This window comes from Podarcis bocagei (assembly GCF_964188305.1).
Source record: "Podarcis bocagei genome assembly, chromosome: 1".
In the NCBI taxonomy this organism is placed as follows: Eukaryota; Metazoa; Chordata; class Lepidosauria; order Squamata; family Lacertidae; genus Podarcis; species Podarcis bocagei.
Genome location: NC_138125.1, coordinates 39,653,525 through 39,679,762, shown reverse-complemented (window position 1 = coordinate 39,679,762; position 26,238 = coordinate 39,653,525). Strand labels below are relative to the sequence as shown.

The following is a 26,238-nucleotide window of genomic DNA, read 5'->3' as shown; positions in this document are numbered from 1 at the left end:
GGCATTGCCATTGCCACTTCACTCCAAAAAAAGGAAGAAACACACGACACATTTAAAGCACATCCAACACACATTCAAAGCACATGACTTCCAGCAAAGAATCCTGGGGATTATAATTTGTCAAGAATGCTAGGAATTATAGCTTTATGAGGAGAGAAATATAGTTTTGGGGGAGTCCTGTGCTTTAAATGAATGGTGTGGATCTGCCCTAAATGTTGATGAGCAACTTCAAGGCCCCTGCTGCTCTTGCTTTCTTTGGTTTTAAATATTTAAACTGGATGGCCAGACCTTCAAATATAGACCAACTTTAAACAGATGACTATCCTCTGGCAGTCCTTCAGAGGACTATCCAGGCATGTCATCTAATGATTGGTGTAGGGTACCATATGAAGTATCAAACGTAGATATAGTAAGCAATATTTTAAACACTTCAGTATCCCACTGAAGGATACAAATATCCTTCTACGTACTTGCAACCTGGCTTGGCACTTAAGGAAAAAGCTGGAGTGCAGTTCTACTAAGTCTCAAGCCAGGTTGCAATGATGTTGAAGGCAAATCTATCTTTTCTAACTTAACAGTTGAATGGTAAAGTAGAATGCTTTTGATGGTACAACTGAGACATTGCTGTCTTTTTTCTTTTTAGCACTGAGGCTGAGCTACTTCACAAGTTTGACATGGGGAATTAAGAAAAGGGCAGGTTCCTAAATCACTTTTGCCGGATCTTTTTTCATCCCCCCATAAGTCTCATAAAACAGAACTTGCCCTATAATTTATTCAGTTGGGTCATATCACTATGAGAATACATTATTGACAAATATGTTCTACATAATTCAGCTACAATAAAAGCTTTACCCTTTGCCCATATCATATCCCTGAAATATTTAGTCTGCATTATGCAAATATTCTTTACAACTTTGGCATGCCATTACTCTCTGCTTGAATTTTGTAAGTGAGAAAGTCTAGCTTTACTAATGTAACAGTTGAATGAATAAGCTGCAGGGTAGAATCGCAATGGCTTTTGAAGACACAGTTGAGAGGAGTTTCTATCTTGCAAGTGTTTGCATTTTCTTTTTTAGCTCTTCATTTGGTGTCTGCCCAAATGAGATTCAGATCGTATCAGGCCTTTTGGCATTTCTAACTTTTCTCTTTCATAAGGTGCATGAAATCAACTCTAGGAAACAAATGGTGATGCTTGAAAATTAGAAAGAGATAATGATGCAAACAGGGGAAAGGGTTCTTTGTAGCCGTCCTTGAAAAACATTGCAGCCTTAAGTAGGGGAAAAATCAATTGCAATTATTATATGCAAACAGCGATAAACTGAGCATCAGTAGGATCTCCAGCATTCTTGATATTAACAATAATATATAGCCAGTTCACACACACATTGACTGTAACAACAAGTGATGACAAATAAAGAAAAATAATTACTGCAGATAGAACTTTAGCTTGTTCCAGGCTCAGTTCAAATCAAATACCTTTCAATGGAGACAGCTAGTATGCTCAGCCTAGAGCTGAGTGATGAAATATAAGAAAAATATACTTGCATGTGTGAACTAGCTCCAACTGTATGGATAGAATGTGTGGTTTTATCATTTGGGCCATAAAATGTGCACCCCTCTTGGCCTCAGTTGTGCTCACTTCTGTGTGGTGCTGAATACAACAGAGGCCTGACTCATATAAAAACTGAGGGCGCTCACATACCTGACAGAAATCTTCTATGCTGCAAAAAGTGTTTGATTCCAGTGGAAGAAGTAATGCAAATCCTGTTGGCTGTTTTATCTCCGTAGGAGAGGAGTTGCAATGAAATGATAGATCAGTCGTACAAAGGGCTAAAGTAGGGGTAGGGATCCTCAGGCTTGGGATCAAATGTAGTCCCTCCCCCCCAGGTCACATCTCCTCCCCAGGCCACACATTTCACTGGCCCTGCTCCACAACTTCCTCCAGTTCTTTAGCCTGACTGGAATATGGCTTCCAACAGTAATAATTGCACCCTTCCCTCCCCCTACTTTGACAGGTGGAAGTGTGGGCACCTTTTGCACCCAGCCCACTACCTGAGAGATGATCCAGATGCAAAGCATTTGTTTTGCTGGGAGGGAGGGAGGCTGGACCGTCTCTGGCAGCACCTCATCTTTCTTTTCTGTGCATTCTGGCTGGAATCTACCTGTCCTCCCTTGAGCCAGTGTGATAACTTGTCTTGGTTACCAATTTCCTTTGCATCTGTGTACGATTTCCCTGCCCCCCACCTCAAGGTCCTGATTGGGTTTGAATCTTCCAGGTCGTCGTCCCCACATCATGTTGGGTTAGGCATAGAATAAAATGGAATCAGAAGCAGAAATTGCTGCACAGTTTGTGTGGTCAGCAACAGAAATCAGTGAAGCAAATATGACTGGTATTTGTTCAGATCAGTGTTGTTCCTAAATCCACAAATGATACATATATAAAGGTGGGGATTACATTGTTTCAATGATTCCTTTACATCAAAATGAAAGTAGGTTCCATAAGGTATGCAAGTAGCTATGTAACTTACATAAAATAGCACTCGACAAAACCAATAATGTACTATTTTGCAGAAACTGAACTGCAGCAGATTGGAAACAGTGCTGATTGTAACAAATGCATGTTGGAGTGGAAATCACTGCCTTCTTACAGCTGTTTGTTGGGCTGGTGATGTTTAGCAACCTTTAGGTTTCCTTCCTTTGCCATATTTGACAAATACAGTGTGGGCTTAAGTGAACTGGGACATGACGGAAATATTCGTGAGTACCTTGAAGCACCTTCTAGGAGATGAAGGGGTGCATCCTCAAACCTGATCCTCAAGCAAGGCTGAAGGGTGGGGATAGAAGCCCTGCTTGAGGACTGGCCTGCTCACCCAATCAATACCTCAAGACTGGAGGGAGGTGATCATTCCCTTGATGAAGTTAACTTGCTTGCCAGAGAGGAAGGGTTAGGAGTAGGGAGCATACTACTCTGAGGCCTAGGGCCTAGGAAACTGTCCCCCCCCCCAAAAAAAAATCTGAGGCTGAGGCATTAAGAGCCTGCACTGTTTCGTCTGTGTTCACAAAGCAGTCATACCTGTTTGCAGGTCCTCTGTGACTCATCTCCCATGGGGATATTGGTGCCATGCCTCTCGGTTGCTTAGACAGAATGACGACTTTTGAGAGGCTCAACTGTAGCCTACTGTACAAAGAAGAGTCACAGCCAACATCCCATACGCTATTGGCATGGTGACCCCAGAAGGTAGCCCACAAGGAAATCCAGCCTCTGGGCTAAAAGAAAAAAGAGTTCCCATCTCTGTGCTAAAGGACATGAGTTTGGCCTTACATTTGGTGTCCTGGCAAAAGGTCTTGATGAAGTAAAGCTCAAATAAATTTGAAAATTTTCCAAACTCTAAAGGTAAGAGTCTTTCCCTCTTAAGTAGTGGCTGAATCAGGAGGTTTGCTTTAACAGGTCAGCTGTGTTAATAGTACCTGCATTATTAATTGCACAAAATCAGAAGCACAAAGCAAGTGAGACAATCTCCTTTATTGGACTAATTAGTAACAATGTTGAAAGTGGACATCTGAGTGAACACAAAACGCTTCTTCCAGCTTTGGCACCTGAAACAAAATGAAAAATGTTATATGTTCAGAGAACCTGGCTGAATCTAGAGGGGGTTGTTTTTTATGGTAAAAGAGAAGCAATGCTGAATCAGGGGCTGTTTCCTTGCTAAAAGAAATCAGGCTGCACAAAGCCCTAGGGAACAGTGTGTGCAGCTCACTATTACGTTCAATGATTACTCTGTGTGTATTTTTCTTGTTAAATTGAAGTCCAATCCTAAACCATTTCCAGATTTCGCTATGTGCCTTGTAGGGAAACAATTAGCACCATACTGCCATAGATGTAGATTGTTTCTTTTCTTCCTACATAAAATCTCACATGTTTTTTCCAGTCCAGATACTGCCATTTGTTCTTGTACAGTAATGTTAAGCTTGATGTCACTAAGTACCATTAGAATTGGAGTCAAGAGGTTCTTGTGCATATTTACACTGATGAATGTTGCTGTCGCTCTGTATCATGGGTACTAGAAGTACCTGCAGCAACAGAAAAGCAAGAAGCAACAAATATTTGAGTTGCTATTTGGAGCTCAGCTTCTAGTTCTGGGTTGGTGGAAGTTTTTTTCTCGTGACCTTTCACAAGCAGGATATTTTATCTGTGCTGCAGCTGTTCAAATTCCGCATGGAAAAACAGATGATTTGGGCAATGGGAACCCATTTTTTTGGGTGGGGGGACTGGGATATGCATGGAACACAGGATGTGTTTGTAACAACCAGGCATTCCGCAACAGTTTTCAAGGCAAATGACAATTCAGTGTCATTTCTTTTTAGAGGGAAAAACTGGGCAGGACGTCTATAGCAGTGCAATCTAATGCATGTTTTCTGGTAAGTAAGGCCCACTTTGTTCAGTGACCCCTTAGTCACTGGGAAGTCTGCACAGAATCATTGTTTAAGATAATTGGTATGTCATCACATTTTATAGCATGGATAGGAAACTGGATCCAGCCTGTGGATCAGATCCTCACCTTTTCCACAGGCCAGTTTTGAAAGTGTCATCCACCTGTCAATCACTTGACATCATTATGACATCAGGAGACAGCTTCCATGGAACTTGCTCTCAGGGCTGTTCAGCTGATTGGCATTCAGGGCTAGCCCCTTTTAAGGTGCACTGTCAGTGCCAATCAGCTGATCGGTGCTGACAGCGAGTCCCATTGAAGTCAATTTACAAGCATGGTTTGAATTAAACAGACTTTAAAGGGAATCACTGTCAGCTGGTTGGCACTGACAATGAACCTTCACAGGGGCTTGCTCTCAGCACTGAGCAGCTGGTTCACCCCAATGACTTCACTACAAAGATGGAGACTCCTTAGAGCAGCTGACTTGAGTAGGGCTCCTTGCTAGCACAGCTCAGCTGGTTGGTGCTGTCTAGAGCTGGCCCAGCCATGAGGCAGGTGAGGCTGCTGCCAGTGACAGAAGAAGCGCTGCTGCTGCCATCACCAACAATTTTGGGCAAGACTGTGGCCATTTGGGGCAAGATCCCACCGGAAATCAATGTGATCTTGCCCAAAATTGGCACCAATGGTGGTGGTGCTTATCCAGCTGTGGTGGATGGGGCAGGCACATTATGGTGGCAGAGATGCAGTGGCAGCAGTAGGGCAAAGAGGCACTTCCTGGTTCACCTCAAGCAGCTAAGCGGGACATGGCGCCCCTGTTGCTGTCTTTCCCCATTTGTCAAGGAGCAAACAGGAGTGGACCTCAGCTTCCCATTTCCGTCCTGCTGTCACATCTTTTCCTGCCCCACACTTAACATCAGATGGGGGTATGGTTTGTGAGGGGAAACTGCCTCTCAGGCCAAGTGAGGACTTCTTCCAGGTCTGATTAGGTCTGGGTCCTGAAGGCTCCCACTGCTGAGTTATAGTTGCAGGTTTGTTTGTTTTCTTTGGAAAACATTATATTACATCACGTTCTGAAGCTGCTGAAATGACAAAATTATGGTCATTGCCTCCATTATGGGAAAATGAAAGTTATGGACATGTAAAATGTTGTGTACATTTATCTTATATTTTGTAGATTTCAACTAGGTAGTTGGCCTGTGTAAGGAAGTGTATCTGCTGTTTGCAATTGCAGGTAGAGAATGGAGAAAGAGATTCCTCCACTTTTTCCCCCATACAGGCACCCCAATATGACTGAGCCTTTCATGTAGTGCTGCATTTCCTTATGGAAGGATGACTGATTGATTTCAGTGAGATCTGTTGAATGAGATAAAAGCTGCAAGTGTGGGACTCTTCTAAAATCGATATTTCGTACAGCAGAAGGAATGCACTGCATCTTTTATTAAACATGCAATTGAATTCGGTTATGGCTTTTGGAAAATTACTAATGTTTGGCAAATTTCCCAGATCTTGTTATAACTATATTTAAACAATCAGCATTGCAAGGATGTTTGAGTGTAACATCATTAACTTTGACTGTCTAGTAAGTTTTATTTATGGTATTCATTTAATTTTTCCAATTCTGGGAATAGAATTGTGCTGCCCATATAAAGTTATATTGCTATGCTTGCTCTGTCTGGTAGTTTTGCATCCAACTTTACATATTCTTAACAGTTTCAGGTTTGCTAGAAAGGCAAATAATATCTCATTTGGAGGCATGACTCTAGCGGAGAAGAAGACTTATAATTTAGTAATATGCATCACCTGGAAATAATGGAGTCTTTTGTACCTGTCTGTCATGTGCTGATTTTGCTTAATGACAGGGGCCAGTAAGAACATGCCCCTAAACTGGGGTAGCCAATGTGATTCCTGCCAGATGACACACAGAATCAGAGAATTGTAGAATTGGAATGGACCGTGAGAGTCATCTACTCCAACCCCCTGCGATACAGGAATTAATGACACTGGACTCCAACTCCCATGAACCACAGCCAGCATGGCTAATGGTCACTGAGCACAAAGATCTGAGAGTAGAATCATAGAATCATAGAGTTGGAAGAGACCACAAGGGCCATCGAGTCCAACCCCCTGCCAAGCAGGAAACACCATCAGAGCACTCCTGACATATGGTTGTCAAGCCTCTGCTTAAAGACCTCCAAAGAAGGAGACTCCGCCACACTCCTTGGCAGCAAATTCCACTGTCGAACAGCTCTTACTGTCAGGAAGTTCTTCCTAATGTTTAGGTGGAATCTTCTTTCTTGTAGTTTGGATCCATTGCTCTGTGTCCGCTTCTCTGGAGCAGCAGAAAACAACCTTTCTCCCTCCTCTATGTGACATCCTTTTATATATTTGAACATGGCTATCATATCACCCCTTAACCTCCTCTTCTCCAGGCTAAACAGTTGTATGGAGAGTAGTTTCTCCATACAACTGAAAGTGTTTAAAGGCATCCTTAAGTTTAGCCATCTTAATAAGTTCATGGTTCACGTTCAGAGTTTTCTAAGTGTGTTCAGTTCAATGTGTGCTGAAGCCATCTTCAGTTCTTTACCCTCAATGTGTCGAGGTCTGAAAGGAGCCCAACACTGGTAGACATTAGGAGCAGGGCTTGCAATGTCCATTCCCAGCCCTCTGCACAAGTTTAACCCTTGAGTGATAAGTAAACATCTGAAAGGGGCTATTGTGAAGCAGCTATAGGAAAGTAAAAGTTGGGATAGGCTATGGATCAAGGGCTAATGAGAACACTTGGTACTCTTGGGTACCCTTGATGTTATCTGAATCACTCTGAAGACCAAAACATTTGCAATAATGAAAGTCTAATTAAAAATGAATGTCTTGTGGAGAATCAATTGATGCTTTAAAAGGCACTGACACAAAATGTAGCTAGCTGGCCACTCTGGGAAATGGGATGCTGAACTAAATCAGGCTTTTCATCTCATCCAGCAGGACTCTTCTTATGTTCTTAATTAACTGCATTTCTGCTGTTCTTTGACTGAGAATTATTACTGCGGTTGTTGCTGTTATTCACCAAATTTACAGAATGCTGCCTCAAAGCATTGTTCTTTAGGCAGCTTCCCAACCTAAAATGATAACATGCTATTAATTGTTATTATTTCTTAAACTTATTAGTCACCTTTTGGGCAGTGCAACCCCATGCAACATACAAAACTAAGTGACATATTTTAAAACCAAAGCGTAAAAAAATCTAAAACACGTTCATATTTTTAAAAGGTAGGATTAAAACATCCCACCGACCATATAATATCCCACCACATATAAAAACATAATAAAACATTTCTTTAAAAAAACCTTCCCTATACAGCAGCCTTTCTCAACCTGTGGGTCCTCAGATATTGTTGAAGTACAACTCCCATCATCCCTAGCTAGCAAGGCCAGAACTCAGGGATGATGGGAGTTGTAGTCCAACAACATCTGGGGACCCACAGGTTGAGAACCGCTGCTATACAGGATTGCCTTCAGACAGCTTAAGGATCAGATAACTCCATACCCTCCAACATTTCTCCAATGAAAATAGGGACATCCTAAGGAAAAGTGGGACCTTCCGGGATCAAATCAGAATCTGGGATGGCTTCTCTAAATCAGGGACGTCCCTGGAAAATAGAGACATTTGGGAGGTCTGCAACATAGATACAGTGGTCTTGGAGAATTTAAAAATAAGAATTTTCTAGCACCAGAATGGCCATAAAGAAGTCACCAGATGAATCTCTCTGGGAAGGCTATTCTACAATGATCTTGGCCACATACTCAGAATGGCTTTGTTTGCCATGTGTAATAAACCTAGTTTCTTATATACTTTCATCCAGCAGTCTTACCAGACTATATATTTACAGAACACTAACATGCTGTGTCTCTGCTTCCACCTTCTGATGTGCTTTTGGGAGAAGATGCTGGCTGCTTTCTTCCACACACTGCTGCTCAGCAGTGATAGTGGCAGCCTCCAGAGAATAACCTCATGAGCTGCTGCTGTCCTCTTAAATGAGCTAAATTTGACAAATAGAAACCTTTCTTTAAAAAACCGTTTCCTTCGTTCACTTATGCTTAAAACCACTTGGCTGGTTCATTTTGTGTGTGCTCAAGACAAATAAGAAGAGACAATGGATGTCATTGTAAGCCCTGCTCCGTGCCCAATAAGCACGGGCCAACTTTGCCCAGTCGGGCTGTGGCCCATAGATTGCAGCAAAATACTGGGCAAAGTTTTGCCCGGTATCTTCTCTGTGTGATGGGCTCATGGGAAAAATGAGCCCTTGCTGAAAAGGGGAGGGGAAAGCCTGTCTATATAAGCTTTCCCTGGAGATCACAGCCATTTTGCTTCCCGCCCGCCTGCCCTCAGGTTAGAGCCTTCACTGAGCAGGAAAGGATTTTTTTCCTCTTAACCTGAGTGGCACTTGGTTGGATTTCCTCCCCTCCCCCTGGCCTTTCCCTCAGTGAAATTATGTCTTTCCTTTGTTAGGCAGAATAGTGTTGTTTGTATGAGGGCGGAAATGGCATTGGGCAGGATCAACATAGTATAGGGGCCCCCCATAAGGGGCCTGAAGGGAGAATTGACCATGACAAACCAGGATTTGGATGAACCCGAATACGGGTATTTTCTTAGATTGCCCTGCCAACTTATTTTGTCCAGCATCCTGTTCCAACAGTAGCTGAAAAGATGCCTATGGGATGTCTATATGCAAGACTTTAGTACAACAATACTTTCCTCACGTGTGATTGCCAGTGACTGTTTTTCAGATGCATCTGCTTCTGACAGTGTAAGCAGAACATCAGTGGCTAGTAGCCACTGATAGCCCCATTCTCCATGAATTTGTCTAATCCTCTTTTAAAGCTATGCAAGTTGGTGGCCATCACTGCATCTTGTGGAATTAAATCCCACAGTCTAAACTATGTGTCACGGGAATTGGGGTTGCTTGTGTGTAAACCTCTAGCTGTTCCAAACTGCTTAGGGATGGGTTGTGTCTTTCCCTGACTGAGCAGCCTGGGTGCTGCTGCTGCTCAGTCGCTCGACGAATCCGTGAGTGGGCGTCTTCTAAATTTCCTCCAGCATAAAAGCTCCTTGACGGACAACCTCCGCCTCGCCTCTCTGCGCGTAACCCTTCTGCGCAGAGTGGGCGTGCCCAGTGGTGCCCCTCCACTCTCTTCACTGCCTTCAGTGCCAGAGTCTCGGAGCCTATCCTCCGAGATGCTTTCCCCCTCTTCCTTCTTCCTGGTGTCACCTGGACATTCTTCCCCAGATGACGTTCTCTCTCTACCCTTACTCGTTCCTTCTTCTGCAGAATCGTGAAGCACCGCCTCTCCCCTCTGCTCCGATGTCAGTTCCCTGACACTATGCATTGTGTGAAGAAATGTTTTCTTTTTCTTTTCTCTGTTCTGAATCTTCGAATATACAGCTTCATTGGATGGCCCCAATTTCTTGGATTAGAAGAGAGGGAGGAAAATGTCTCTCTGTCTGCTTTCTCTTATGCACCTCTATCATGCCATCCCTCTCACATTTTCTCCCCAGATGTTGTAACCTTTCCTCCCAGCAGAGTTTCTCCATCCTCATGATAATTTTGGTACTGCCAGGCTCGGCTATGTCCACTTCCCTTCTTTTTGTCATTTCCATTTGCCTCAGTTCCTCAGACTTCCTTCTTGAGAAAATTAGTTTACATACAGAAATCTGCCCTACATCTTTCATTGTGGAAGACAGATGCAACTAATTTATTCACTTTCTCTGCAATCTTATTTTCCTCCTTTAGCAAAACTCCGACTCACTTTTTGTCCAATGGTCCAACCTCTTCCATAGCTGGCTTCCTGATTCCAATGTGTTTAAATATTTTGGTGGTGGTAGTGGTCTTTATGTTTTTAACAATGTGCTTCTTGATTATTTATATTTTTTGCTTCCCTTATTGTCAGTTTGCATTTCTTTCATCAAAGTTTGTGTTCCCTTTTGTTCTCATCGTTTGGCCAAGACTTCTATTTTCTATTAGTTGCATCATGGAATATAGAGTTTGTATCTCATGTAAGTTTGATGTCTTGCTAGAGATCTTTTGAAACTTCCTGAGAAGAATGTGCTATTTTTAAGAGCTGTCTTTTATGCCCTATGACTTAAGCCATTTCTTTTGTGAACCTTCAAGAACATCAGCTGTCTCAATAAGCCTCCCATCCTCCTCATCAATCATAGAAATGAAAGAAAAACCCAAACTCCAAGGATTGGGTTATAAATCCAGCAGTTCCATCATCTTTCAAGTCTGTTCTATAATAATCAACTCTTTGAGTACCACTTTGAAGTTTTCTGTTTGTTGGTTACTAAACACCAAGCACAGCCCTTATCACACAAAAGCATGGGCCTACACTTTGTGTTTTCCTTATTTCAATAGCTGCTGTTTTTCTGATGAGAAGAAGGAGTTAAAACATCTGCAAGTTAACTACAATTGCTATTCAAGGTGCTTTCACAGGTTGAAAGGCATCCAAGTAGAGTCTGAATGTCACCAATATTCCCATTTGTATAATAATAGTGTCACAAAGAAATGCATTTATGATATTATGCAGTTGCTTTGGTATATTACATTGTCACAAATAATAGAATTTCACAGGGATAAGCGGATTAGTGTTTTTCTGAATTGAAAGAGTCCTAAAACTAAATATTTTCTCGTTTCCCTAAGTATTCTTAGAAATGGATGTCAACCATTCCACAAGTCTTCTATCACATTTTTTTTATCTCCCTAATGTCTAAGGGAGGCCTATTTCACCCTAAAATATAGGCCTGACGATAATAAATGTTTGTAACTTACGCATAATGTTTCTTAAATAACAAGCCTCTTTCTATACATGACACCATGAGTAAAATCTTTCCAAAAGAGCATGCTGAATATGTTTGACATAGCCAGGAATTAAATCTAATGCTTTGCAGCAAAACTCATTTTGTTATAAAGGCCCCCTATAAAATAAAATGTCCTTGTTATATAATTTTACAAGACTCTTCACAAAGTTCTTGTGCACTAGGGGTACAATTCATCAAGAAATACAGCACACCATGCTTACTGAAATGAATGTGAACTAAGATCACTACTGTTGATCTCAATTAGAAGCATGCAGTTGAGTTCAAGATTGTATGCCTATATTGTTTGAAACTAGGTAGTCTCTTGGGGCTCAGCACAGTTGAAAGCTGATGAATGATTCTATTCTGAGGAAATGCCTTTTATTCATATACTCATATAACTGGAATGGGCCTAAAAGGCCCATCTAATCCAACTTCTGCTGAAGCAGGAACCTTCACCCAGCCTAGGGGAGCTAACTTGGCCCCAAGGTTATGGGTACCCAGTGTGCGCGACATCATGTCCAAAAAAATGGTTCCTCATCTCTGCTGTAAGGAATGCAAAAATTATTACCTCTCATATTGTAGATTTGTTTTTTGTCAAGACTATGTTACCTTCTGGGCAATCTTCTTGGGGTCCAGAGTCAACACCTGTTGTTCCTGAGGCACTTCAAGCAAAACTCTCTTTCAGTAGTGGACAGCATGTGGGGACTTACTTTTCTTGAAGCGCAGTCCACCTCCACTCCAGGAAACATGGCAATAGTTTGTGATACAACTTGGAGATCACCTGTTCAAAGCAGGACAGGGGGAATTGAAATTGTACTGGCAAGGCAAGTCTGTTGAGGATTTCTGCTCTTTTGAGCCCAATAATGGATTTTGTTATAGTCCACTGTAAGTTAAAAATGTAAATGAATACATAAAATGTTGCACCCCAAATTCTCTTCAGACTTTCAGTGCATTGCAAATTATTTTTTGCCAAGCATCCTAATTTCCGAGGACAGAGGAGCAAGCAAACTTCTAACAAATGAGCAAGACTAATGAAATCACTCTTCAGTCCTTCCATCAAGCTCCATGTACAACTATGTTTCTGCTGATCCCTTGCAATGGCTGACCTTTGAAACTGACAGAACATTCACCACTGATGCTTTTTTAAAAGACATCTATCTCGCCTGAGCACCAAAAAAAAAAAAAAAAAAAAAAAAAAAAGAGGGTAGAAAGAGGAAGCCAGACATCCAAGACCGACTTATATTTATATGTGAATCAAACTGTCATTTTTGTTCTGCTAGTGTCTGTTATCACATCTGGACAAGCAATCATTCTCCAGGTTAGTTTCGCACAACCTTGAATTTTTAGGAAAGTCCTTGAGAGCTAATGCAGCTGCTTTATGTAGCGACAGTTCATGAGCGCAAGAGCGCTATTCAGAAATCTTGGCAGATAGGCCCACTAATAAACATTTAATTTACAGCCCGTACAATTCTTTTAGCTTAGCAAAGTGCTTCGTGCATCCATCTGCTTCTTCTGATTTATTAAAATCCCTATTTAGCGCCTTGTTGCCTTTAGGAGTTGGGGGCTGGAGGGAGAAACAGGAGGCACAATTGTAGGCAAGGCAGGATTGGGGTCTGAAATACGTTCATGATTCAGCAGTGATGAATCCAAATTTTCATTATCCACTTATTTCAGGATTACAGATTGATTCAGTATGCAGACAATATATATATATATATATATATATATATATATATATATATATATATATGCAGGTTTTGGTGTCTTCGGGTATCTTCCCGTGTAAGAGTTGGGGTGTCTAGGCGACGTTTCGACGAGGTCTCACTCGTCATCTTCAGGCTGGTGCTTTCGGCTTCTTGTTACTAGAACAGAGCAGGATCTCCGTGTTTGAGTTCCTATAAATACTGTTGAGGGGGTGTGGTGTATAGCCTCCAACGTTCTGGGCAGAGAGGAAGTTCCCAGGTTATTGTGCCTTTTCTTCTTTTGTTCATTAATTACTTGAGGGATATCTTGAGTGATTTCTTGAGTGATATTCTGAGTACCACTTAGGAGGGTCATTAGGTGTGGATTAGTTGCTAAAGCTTTCGTGTCTTGACCTCTTGAGCTGGTGTGTGTTTTTTTCTGAGAAGATGGCTGTACTGCACTTAGTTGTGCTCTGGCTTGGCTTCGTGTATAGGGGCGAGCTGTGGTTTTGTGCCCTGTGCCAGCCAGATCTGTGTAGGGATTGCAGGGGGGTGCAGCATCCGGAGGTGCCACTATGGTTTGGCTACTGGATGGTGTCTGTAATTTATCTGTGGAGAGGGTCTGGGTTTGGGTCTGGTGTGGTTGATTGGAGATGGCGTTCTGTGTGCCTCTGGTTCTGGTGTCGGTTTTTGTGGGGAGGGCTAATTTCCAGATGTCTGGCAGGCGGGACGTGTCGTCACGCTTGTTCATGTTGTGAGGGTGTTTCTCTATCTCGATGGCTTCCATGATTATTCTCTTGTGGTGATGTTCCATGTTAAAGAGCAATTTGGAATCTGCAAAATTAATTTCGTGTCCTGTTTCTTTCATGTGTTGGTAAAGAGAGGAAGTTTTTTCTTCTTTTTTGACGGCATTCTTGTGTTCTGCGATACGTGCATTTATTCGTCTGTTTGTTTGTCCAATGTACGTGGCTGGGCAGACTTTGCAGGGTATTTCATAGACCCCTTGGTTTTCTAACTGGATTTTATCTTTTGGGTTTCTGAGGATATTGGCTATTTTTTGGTTGGTGCAAAAGGCTGTTTTGATATTGTGTTTATGGAGGATTTTGCTAATTTTATCTGTAGTGCCCTTGATATAAGGAAGGAGGGCCATGCCATTGTTTTCTTCTGTGTCTTGGTTTTTGGGGGGTGTTTCTTTTTGGATTAGCTTCGTAACCCTGTTTTGCTGGTATCCGTTGGCGATTAACACATTTGAGAGATTCTGTAACTCAGTTGTCAAGTGGTCTTTGTCAGCCAGGCGTTTGGTTCTGGAGATGAGAGTCTTGGCTACGGAGTTTATTTGTGCAGGGTGGTGGTGTGATTGTGCATGTAAGTAGCGGTTGGTGTGTGTTTTTTTCCGGTAGATAGTGTGTCCTAGGGAGCCATCAGGTTTTTTGTAGATTAGGACGTCAAGGAAGGGAAGTTGGTTGTTGGCTTCTATTTCCATAGTGAATTGTATTTTGGGGTGTAGGCTGTTGAGATGTGTGAGGAAGCTATCTAGTTTTTCCTTCCCGTGTGGCCAAATTACAAAGGTGTCGTCAACATATCTGAGCCAAAGTTTGGGTTTGTGTTCTGACTTGTCTAAAGCATTGGTTTCAAAGTGTTCCATGTACAGATTTGCGATGACCGGTGAGAGGGGTGATCCCATAGGTGCTCCTTCTATCTGTTTGTATCTTTGTCCATTGTGGATGAAGTACGTGTTGGTTAGGCAGTGGTTGGTCAGGTCCAGGATGTATTCGGGGGGATTGTATTTGTTTTGAATGGCTGTCAAGGCTTCATTAATGGGCACTTGTGTGAAGAGAGATACAACATCGAAGCTCACAAGTAGGTCATCGGGATGTAGGTTTTGCTTCTTTATTGTTTCTATGAACTGGAAGGAGTTTGTAACGTGTGAAGCGATAGATTCTGCATAGGGCTGAAGTTGCTTAGCGAGAAATTTAGCGAGATTTTGTAGAGGTGAGCCTATGGAGCTGACTATTGGTCTGAGTGGTGTTCCTTCTTTGTGTATCTTGGGGAGACCGTAGAGTTTGGGGCATCTGGATGATTTTTCTCTGGGGATGATTCTTAGCTGGATTTCTTCACTGATAGGAGAGGCTTTTATTTTGGATTTGGTGGTTTTTTCCAGATAGGTGGTGGGATCTGTTTTTATAGGTTGGTAGGTAGGGTCTTGGAGTAGATTTGATAGTTTTGCTTGGTAGTCCGATGTGTTCATCACAACAGTGGCATTACCTTTGTCTGCTGGGAGAATGATTATGTTGTTGTCTTTCCTCAGGTTGGTGAGTGCTTTCTGTTCTTCTTTGTGTAAATTGCTTCTGGGTGGTTTGCTGGAGCAGAGGATGTTGGTGACTTCAAGTCTGATTTTATTGGCTTCATCTGGGTTGATTTTGGTTAGGCTAGCTTCGACTCCGCATATGATGTTTTCCGTGGGGATGCGTCTCGGGGCGACTGCAAAGTTGAAACCTTTGGAGAGTACTTTGGTTTCAGTTGAGGTGAGGATCCTGTCTGATATGTTATGTACTGTTTGTTTCATGGGTTGTTGTGGAGGGTGGCTGGGCTTCTGGCGTTTCTCTAGTTTGTGGAGTTTGTTGGTGTGTATGTCTGTCTTATGTGAGGACTCTGTTTCAGCTCTCCAAACGGCTAGTTGTTTGCATTTGTCCCAGAGTGCAGGGTGGATTTTGTTACAGAGTTTGAGGTGAAGAGTGAGCAGATCTTTGTTGGTTTGGTTTAGTAGGTATCTTTTCTTATGTAGTTCGTTTCTGATTAGGGATAGTTCAGTTCGTTTCAGGATCCTTTCGGTAGCTGGGGTTTTAGAGTGGAATTTAAGTTGGAAGCATGTGGGAATTAAGTTGTTGTCTCGGCAGTTGCGTAGGAACAAGAGATCACATAAGATGGTGGCTCTTCGGATTTCTAGTTTCTCGTAGGTTCTTGTCAGCTGGAAGGTTTCCTCCCCGTAGAGGTGAGATATTTGCTTTCGTAGATTTTCACGGGTACAGGAATGTAGGTTTTGGTGTCTTCGGGTGTCTTCCCGTGTAAGAGTTGGGGTGTCTAGGCGACGTTTCGACGAGGTCTCACTCGTCATCTTCAGGCTGGTGCGAAGCCAAGCCAGAGCACAACTAAGTGCAGTACAGCCATCTTCTCAGAAAAACTCTTTACAAGGTCAAGAGGTCAAGACACGAAAGCTTTAGCAACTAATCCACACCTAATGACCCTCCTAAGTGGTACTCAGAATATCACTCAAGTAATCACTCAAGATATCCCTCAAGTAACTAATGAACAAAAGAAGAAAAGGCACATTAACCTAGGAACTTCCTCTCTGCCCAGAACGTTGGAGGCTATACACCACACCCCCTCAACAGTATTTATAGGAACTCAAACACTGAGATCCTGCTCTGTTCTAGTAACAAGAAGCCGAAAGCACCAGCCTGAAGATGACGAGTGAGACCTCGTCGAAACGTCGCCTAGACACCCCAACTCTTACACGGGAAGACACCCGAAGACACCAAAACCTACATTCCTGTACCCGTGAAAATCTACGAAAGCATATATATATATATATATATATATATATATATATATATATATGTCTTTTTCTCTTGCGTCTAATTTATTGCACCGTCGTGAATAAGAAGCAGGAACTTATGACATCACTGTGCATAGAAGGGATTAAAGTAGATCATTTATACCTGGGGCACTAGGCCAAGGCCACGCTAAGTAGCCTACATGGCATTAAATACATAACAAGCATAATTTACAATGAAGGGACTGCTGAATAATCATTATCAACCTCGAGTACAAAGTTTTCTGATGAATGCCCTAGGTCACGAAAGAAACTTCGAGCAAATTAAATAATACATAAGGAGTTTAGCACTGTAATATCTTACGTTATACATATTTGCATTAATGTAGTTGGGCCAAGACTGAGGTTGTGAGAGCAAGCACATGAAACTGATATATGTTTTGCTCATCTGATGCTGAGATATGATGCTGATATGAGTTGTGGAAGTAAGTGTATGAAGCTAGTATGCGTTGCACATCAGTGGGATCAAAAGGTTAAAATTGATCCCTTCATTGGATGAATGTGTAACAGGAACACAGAAAGTATTTGAATTAACTCTTTTTTGTGCACTCTTTCTCTTTCTCTGAACCTTTGAGTATATTCCTTGTCCTGACTTCAGAAATAAGGATTTTTTTTTGTGGTTTTTTTTGGAAAACTGACAAAAATTCTCCATATCAAATGACTCTAAGGCTAAGGGAGCTGGGCATGTTTAGCCTGGAGAAGAGGAGGTTAAGGGGTGATATGATAGCCATGTTCAAATATATAAAAGGATGTCACATAGAGGAGGGAGAAAGGTTGTTTTCTGCTGCTCCAGAGAAGTGGACACGGAGCAATGGATCCAAACTACAAGAAAGAAGATTCCACCTAAGCATTAGGAAGAACTTCCTGACAGTAAGAGCTGTTCGACAGTGGAATTTGCTGCCAAGGAGTGTGGTGGAGTCTCCTACTTTGGAGGTCTTTAAGCAGAGGCTTGACAACCATATGTCAGGAGTGCTCTGATGGTGTTTCCTGCTTGGCAGGGGGTTGGACTCGATGGCCCTTGTGGTCTCTTCCAACTCTATGATTCTATGATTCTATGACTCACACCGTACAACCTTCATCTAAGGCCCTCTTTGTGTGCCTCTTCCACGAGAGGTCTGGAGGGTGGCAAAGCAAGAAGAGGCCTTTTCTGAGGTGGTTCCCCATTTGTGGAATGCTCTTCCTTACATATCTTTAGGTGCAGACAAAAACATCCCTCTTCTCCAACGTCTTTGGCTAATTAACAATCCATGGCCTTTTAAACTGTGTAGGTGTGCGGGGTATTGTTTTTGTTTTTTACTGTGTTGTTATTTTTGTGCTTTTATATTGTGAACCGCCCTGTGAGTCTCGGATGAAGAGTGGTATAGAAATTTAAGTAATGCATTGAGTGATTTAAATCCAGTGTTCGAACATTAGAGGATGTTGCACTGTATAATGAAAATGGATATCCACAGAAATGAAGTCCATTGTTTTCTGTAATACTGCCACTGATCTACTCCATGGTGCTCACAAATATTTCTGCAATACATATCCTCACAGGTTTTGAGTCAGCAGACAAATTCAAAATATCAAATAAGAAAGTGCTTGGATGACATCTGTATTCATTTGTGCACTGTGCGCTGACAATAAGTCAATGCCTTGAAATGTTCAAAACAGACTGGATAGCAGGGCCCGGGCACAGTTTAAGGGCAAAACTCAGAAAAGTTCTGTCATCAGCTAGGCCACTGATCCAATGTGAAGCATTCAGAACTCTACCCAGAGCATAGCTGCTCTGGATTGCCTGAAGAGTTGGAACCATTTACTCCCAAGGAGTAATTGTACTTCAAGTTCAATTCCAACATCTGGCAGCTGACTGCGCATTTGCACCTTTTAGTACATGCACCCATCTGGACTCTGTCTCCCCCCTGATTCTGTGCAGGGACCCTCTGGGCTTTGCAGAGGAGGTTGGGGTTCCACGACCCAAGTCAGACCCAGATTCCCCTGCTCTGGCTTCCCATCGACTGACGTAGACTGCTCCTCTGTAACATGTGCCACTCCTCTGTCTCAGGAATCATCATGTCAAATTTGGTGGTGATAACTTCAAAGGTGTCCAAATCAGTGCAGTATTGAAGGTCCAGCCTGCCATCTTGATTCAAAATGGCACCTTAAAGTATCCAGACATAGACCAAGCACCGTTTCTCAATCTCAGGAACAAGCATGACAACTTGGGTGACAATGTAGTCAGAGCTGACCAAAACAGTGTATTTTCAAGCAGTTCAGTCCATCATCTCGTATCAAAATGGCAGCTGGCTGTTTCCAAAACAAATCTCAGGAATCATCGTCATTGATATAATCATATCATTTTGTGATGATAAACTTGAATTTACTCATCTGCTTCAAAAGCTGAAGGCAAAAGCTGCAATACCTGGTGATTTGACAGTACCAGTTCATACAACTGTGTGGTATGACAGGTTCTATGTCTGCCCAGCAAAGATAGAGGCATATTATGGATGGACAGAAGGCTCTTTTCCAGATAGGCAATAGATAATGCCATTCACTTGCTCTAGTGGCGAGACTGATGGACCAGCAGAGTGAGAAACAGTAGAGTTGAAAGACCTGGTCCTATCTTCTGTTTCTGCATAGGCCAGATGTCCTACAGGAGCGTTAATGACTTGCCATATCTGGCAGATATGGGCAAAGGAACGTTCCACAGTGGAACATGGAGGTGAAGAGGAGATGCACAACATTCATAACACCCAACCATTCCTTACGCTAACTTTTGGAGGGCACCACATTACGTACCCCTGGCACAGAATCCATTTTGAAGTTTCAGCTCTTTAGATGAGGAGCCCTGCTCTGGCTGCCAGACAATCTTCCCCTCCAGGATGGTCTCATGCTGACAAGGAACAGCAGGGTGCAGAGACAAACAGGGCATCTCACTCTACGTTGCATGCAAAACAAATAAACCACGTTTTGGCATAAAATACAAGTACAATAAGCATAAAAACAGCTGGTTCCTTCCTACTAATTAGAGCTAAACAAATAATTCACAAGGAATAATTTATTCAATAAATTTCTTCTGTCCTTTTTCACAGCTGTTCTGCAAACAGAGTCTATTTTAGAGACTTTATGCATTATTCATAATTAACCATTTGGGGGGTAGAGAATGAAGTATTTGCCCTGTATTGTGACTAAGTGATCTAAATGACAACCAGGGGTTTAAATTCAATCGCTGCCTTTTCTCTCTCGCTGCTGAGAATATTGGTTGCAGGTATTGTGTACGTGCGTTTAGATAAATTAGTTATGTAATGTTCTTATGTCCTTAGTTCATGAAGTGGTATAGATGGATATCCCACAAGTGCGCTTAATATGCAACACATACCGGTTCTGCCTCAGGTGTTGCAAGGCCTGCTAGCCGCCGCCGATGATGATGATGATGATTTCCCGCTTTCCATCATATGTCTTCTAGCAGCTTTCAAGAAAATATGCAATATCCATGCATTTGGCATGATTTATGAAAAAGGGAGGAGGCTTATGCATAGGTCCTCATGCAATTAGGATGCCAGTGCAACTGGAGTTCTGGTTGTACCCAAAGCCAACCTGCACACATGCAACCTGCTCACATTGAATCGGGGAACTGTTGCCACAGGTTGCATGATGTCTGGCCAGAAGGGACAGTCTCACCCATTTTCCGTTTGTTTAGTGCACTTGTGTGGTGGGTGACCTACTGAGAAGGGATTATTTGGTGGGATCCAAAGAAATGCATGCATGATGGGGCTGGTGGAAGCTCACTTCCCCAATCTTTCCTCATGACCCCCATCTCTGAAGAGGATCCTCAGATGATTCAAAGGAGCCTGATGAATGGGATGGGATATGGCACAGGTGAGAGGGAATGGGGCATCCCCCCTCAAACTCCATGAACAGGAGTTCCATTTGTGTAAGTGGCCTCCACATTGTTTTCAGGGATGCCTCTTCTCTGCTCTCTGTGCCACAGCCCATCCCATGTAGGCTGGCCCTTGGGTGCTGTTGCGGCCAAGATGACCTCATAACAGCATAAGATTAGGCTTTCAGGTGAGTTTCCAGGCATAATAAGCTTTGTTTCATATTTGCAGTGGCACTGCTAAATTCCCTCCATGCACAACCATCTTCAGCTTCACGTGCTTGCCAACATGTGGAGATGGTTCCACCATGTGCACCAGGAATACACATATACATTTCCTTGCTGGAGTCCAACAATCTCCACTTGGTGCCCTCATACTGGGTGGCCAGTCACTACAGACAATACAAAGCTAGGTGGACCATTGGTGTGACTCAATATAAGGCCATTTCCTATGTCCACCTTATGGAAATAGTTGAGCTTATACCTGTGTACTTCTGATTCACCTAGTTATATATGTATATGGCCTCCAAAATGACTGCATAAAACAGCCTTTTCCAATCTGGTGCCCTCCAATCGCCATGCTGGCAGCAGCAGATGGGGGTTGGGTCCCCCAGGTGTTTGGGGGTACATGTTTGGGGAAGGCTGGCATGAAAATAATGAGACATTTCTGCCACATGTGTGAGTGAATGATGTCTTATTGGGAGCATGTTCAGCTGAAATCAACCAGATTGAAATGCCCATGTTTACTCCAAATATATATTTGATTTATTGTGCAGGAAAGTATAATGATAAAATACCTGGAATGAGTTGCTTTGTGTATCTACTTGTTGCCAAACTTTTATCTTCTTGAATAATGGTTATTTCCTGCTCCCCTTGCAAGTTCTTTAAAGCAGCTCCAGTGATGCACAGTGGCTTCTGCGAAAAGCTATCAAAGGCATATGTCACATCTTGAGTGCTGCGTATCAAGCCCATGGTGGATTTCAGGAAGGGAACTGTCTGCCCTTGTCATCTTTAGAGTAGCCCTCATTACATTTCAAAACAATTTCAAGAGAGTGATGAGATGTGGAATCACTTTGTTCAATTTGCACTTGCTTCCTATAGGACTGATGTTTCCAAACCAATGGGGGATCCTCAGAGTCCTTCGGATTCCTCTAAATAAAATGTGCTTTCATTAATAAAATTAGCCTTCTCGTCGGGAAAGGTTGTTTCATTTAATTATCTGGATCGGTATGCAGTTAAATGTCACAGACAGCGGGATTTGGGTAGGGGAAAGAATCTCTTTACTTCATTAAATTATTTCTATTTCCAGCAGCCTTCTTCCCTGATTGTATTCTGTGTTATTGTTATTAACATTGGTTACAATCCAAAACAGCTATGCTAGGCACATCCAAGGGCTTGATCATTCTCAGTGGAAACTTTGCCTTTTCTTCTCTGAAGAGAAACTTCCCAGAGCTGCTGTGCCATAACTCAGACTCCATAAGGAGTCTGTCCGTTGTCTGAGAACTTGGTCCTTGGTCTGAGAACTGGGGTGTAGATCTTTGTGAAGACCCACACTGGCAAGACCATTGCCCAAGAGGTAGAGCCAAGTGATACTACTGAGAATGTCAAGGCCAAGATCTATGTCAAGGAAAGTTAGCAGAGGGTTAGGATTTCATACAGGCCCCAACTTCTTCCCCTATAACTTGAACACTGGCTTCTCGGGGTTCCTATTGTCTGCCCCCTTTTTATATAAAACTATTGAAGCCCTTATATTCTGGGACTATAGTTACCAGTTTTTTTTGATCAGCGTACATGTTTCAAATTTTGAGAGAGTACTGGAGGTGGCAGGAACAAAATAGGTGCTATGGAGGGGTGTTGCATGACACAAAATTAGAGAGACAGCCACCCCTGACAATCTTTTCACAGAAATGTTTAGAAGGCACCTGCACTTTTTATCCCATAAGTTTCCTCCTAAGAGGGCTAGAGACTCGTGTGTGTGTGTGTGTGTGTGTGTGTGTGTGTGTGTGCGTGAGAGAGAGAGAGAGAGAGAGAGTATGGGGCACTGCCTAGGGGTACCAGTGAAAACTTTCACAGATACAGTGGTGCCCACAGTTGCTAGGTTGTCCACCCCTGTTCCACTGTGTACGTCATTTCTATGTGTACATACCTTTGTGAATGTGTTTTATCCACTCACTCACACTGTGACTCAATTGATCAGGCATGAAGCAGTTAGGATTGCACACAGAATGTTTAAAAAAGGAAGAAGCTCCATTTTCACTGAGGAGCTGATTGGGAAAGGATGGGGAACTGCATTAAATTCCCCTTTCACCTCTTCCTGAAGAGCATTGTAACTCTGCTAAAGCATTCTTTAAAAACGACTCCTTGCCTACCATCTCAGCTGCCGCGTGACAGAGGAGAGACATGTCTGAACTGCCTAGCTGCACACGTGGTCCCCCATTTAGCTAGAGGGCTTGTGCTTTGAAACCCCAGTTAGATTTGGTGGCTACACTACATAACGTTTTTTTCCTGTGATGACACAGTGCATCAGGATTGAGTGGGTAAATGAATGAAACCACTAAATAACATAGGAGCAGCTGCCCTCCTGACATCTCCTGCTGCTTATGTGGATGGGACCAGGATGGAGCAGTGGCAAGGTAAGGACTACATGGTGGGCACCCACCACCAATCTGCTCCTCTCACTAGTACATCTCTGCTGCCCCATCCTCATTGCTGCCCTGCATCTGCCCCATGTGGGTAAGCAGCAATTTTGAAATCCCTTGTAGGATTTAAGTTGTTAACATTTCCAAGGGAAACCGGCCCAGCTGGGATCACCCCACCAAGTCTTGCATGAATTACCCTTGCTGGATTGGGGATTTTGTCTTTAATTATTCTGAGGCAGTTTTGTAGCCAATTATTTATTATTGGACCTTAGACATTGTAATTGGACTGCTGCGATGTGGAACTCTGTCAAAAAGGCTTTCTTAAAACAGTGCTACCATTAGAAAAATAGCATTCAGATCAGCAATTTCTTAATTTAATTTCAAGTGTTCAGGAGCCTTGGTATCAATCAATAACCAGCTCAAATGTGAACAAATGTAGAGATTTCCTTTCTTATGCTACTGAGGGTGTTTTTTTTAATTTTGTGTGTGTGGGGGGGTGTATTTCAACAATTCTTCAACTGATAATGTCAGCATCAAAGATAAGGTATCTTAGAAAAATGGAACATTTGCATTTGATATAGGGCGAATGGGTGTGATTTTGTCCCTACACCTTGCAGGCCTGAGGAGAACAGGTGAGCTGATCTGGTTATAGCATCCGCTGAGAATGGGGAACACTGAGGCACTCAGTCATGAAGTTCATTAGGAGACCTCAGACCAGCTTAAACTCCTCACAGGGTTTATTTTATTTATAAATTAATTTTATATCCTACCCTTCCTCCCAAATGAGCCCAGGGTGGTAAACAACAAATTTTGTTGTTGTTGCTTAGTCATGTCTGACTCTTCGTGACCCCATGGACTAGAGCACACCAAGCACTCCTGTCTTCCACTGCCTCCCGCAGTTTGGTCAAACTCAAGTTAGTCGCTTCGAGAACACTGTCCAACCATCCGTATAGTTAAAGCTATGGTTTCCCCAATAGTGATGTATGGAAGTGAGAGCTGGACCATAAAGAAGGCTGATCGCCGAAGAATTGATGCTTTTGAATTATGGTGCTGGAGGAGACTCTTGAGAGTCCCATGGACTGCAAGAAGATCAAACCTATCCATTCTTAAGGAAATCAGCCCTGAGTGCTCACTGGAAGGACAGATCGTGAAGCTGAGGCTCCAATACTTTGGCCACCTCATGAGAAGAGAAGACTCCCTGGAAAAGACCCTGATGTTGGGTAAGATGGAGGGCACAAGGAGAAGGGGATGACAGAGGACGAGATGGTTGGAAACAATAAATAGTAAAATAAGAAAAACAGCTTAACAGGAATTCCAGTACAGATGTAGACTGGAAGAGATCTCAACTTAAAAAGGCTTGTTAAAAGAGGAAGAGAGTTGTTGTGAAAATAAGATTTTCGGAGGAGAATGGAAAGATGGGCATATAAGTGTGATAAGTAAGAAAATAAGAAGAGCCTGCTGGATCAGGCCAATGGCCCATCGTGTCTAGCATCCTGTTCTCACAGCAGCCAGCCAGATGTCAGTGGGAAATGTAAGCAAATAAATACATACATTTGGCCTCAATTTTCTTCTTATTAGGTAGATCACAACTGGAATCAGGCATGGAAATACACTACAAATAATGTAAATGTAAGGAGGCTGTTGTAGCTGCAGTAAACAACCCACTGGTACATACCACAAAACCCATGTACATTCCATACATTTAGAGAACTTTGGAGCACATCTCTCCCCCCCCCCCCCAAGACTCAAGGGATAAGTAGTATCCCCCTCACAGAGCTACAATTCCCAGCACCCTTACCAAAGTACAGTTCTCAGGATTCTTTGTGGGCAAGATGTGCTTTAAATATGCTTTATATGCTTCTCAGCCTCAGTCACTTATCATAGATCAATAGGTTTGTGATTCTGGACTTTTGAATATCTTGTCAATTCCTCTTTTTCTAACCTGCAAATTTTGTATCCTACCAGGAAGGAAGCACAATTCTAAATTACGAATGCGTCCATTTCAATGTGGATTTTTGGGACGAAGAGGTAGTAGCCCCCAAGATTTTATGCGGAGAGGTGAGCTCTTATTTAATTATGTATGCTGTGCAAAGATGTACTGCCAATATATTTCAGCTAACACATGTTCTGGGACTTTGCTGAGACATTGCCATCCAGAATATATTGTTCCCTCTCTGTGCCCTATGAAGTCCCAAAGCCCATGTGATTTCAAGTCATCAGAATATCCTAATGAGGTTGCCAAAGGTGCTAAATCTCAAAATGAGAGGAAGGCTATGCGTGTCAGTGAGGAAGAGGCATAAGGATACTGTATATCCTGACCTTGTAAAAGTTTTATGTTTGGGCCTCAGCTCAGAGTAGTTCCTTTATTTTCCCTAAACCTGTCTGGTCATCCCTGTGTGACACATTGGCTAGGTATACGGTGCGATCAAAGCAGATATATGATGGGAGAGCTGTTCCAAAAGTAAGTGTTTACCATTTAAAGCAATAGATTAAGGAGAGTCAAAAAACTAAGTGTGTGGAACATTACATTACAGATGATGGATTGAAGGGAATAAAACAGTGAAGGACAAGGCTGTTTGTTTCAGCACATTCTACAGTGTGAGATAGTACCATTAGTGAAAGAAAAGGCAGTAGAGGTGAAGAATACCGGGCAGGCAAAGAGACGAGGGAACAACATGCTAACTGTTAGAACAGCATTCATTAAAAATTTTTTTTTACCAAGGAAAGGGCCATTAATGAGGCTTTGGATTGCAAACATCTAACTGAAAATTAAGCTGCATATTCCTCCCTCTTTACTTATCAGATCCACAAAAGCACAATTCTGAGAGGAAGGAGAAAGAAGAATGAATAATAATGCTGTAGGATGGAGAAAAAATTCAGAGCATTTAAAACAGGATAAATGTAATGGTTTGACGCAGAGAAAAAAATGACCACAGAAAAACATGGATAGACATGTTCATCATAAAATATACTGTAGGCAGTAGCATTCTGCAATCTGAAGATCTGATCAACATCAATAAAAAGATAATTCCATAATGTACAAGGTGTGATTTGGGGTGTGAGCACTTTCTCTCTCTCTCTCTCTCTCTCTCTCTCTCTCTCTCTCTCTCTCTCTCTCTCTCTCTCTCTCTTTCTCTCTTTCTCTCTTTCTTTCTTTCTTTCTTTCTT

At 42.5% G+C, this 26,238-nt stretch overlaps 2 long non-coding RNA genes across 2 annotated transcripts in view; both read left to right on the top strand.

The window, feature by feature from the left end:
* LOC308596337 overlaps positions 1 to 26,238 on the top strand; it is a 646,399-nt gene that overhangs the window by 435,549 nt on the left and 184,612 nt on the right. The window lies entirely within an intron of this gene.
* LOC308584389 lies at positions 22,586 to 26,106 on the top strand. Its single transcript, XR_014006796.1, has 3 exons — positions 22,586 to 23,064; positions 25,036 to 25,128; positions 25,874 to 26,106. It is a non-coding gene; the product is annotated as an uncharacterized lncRNA (long non-coding RNA).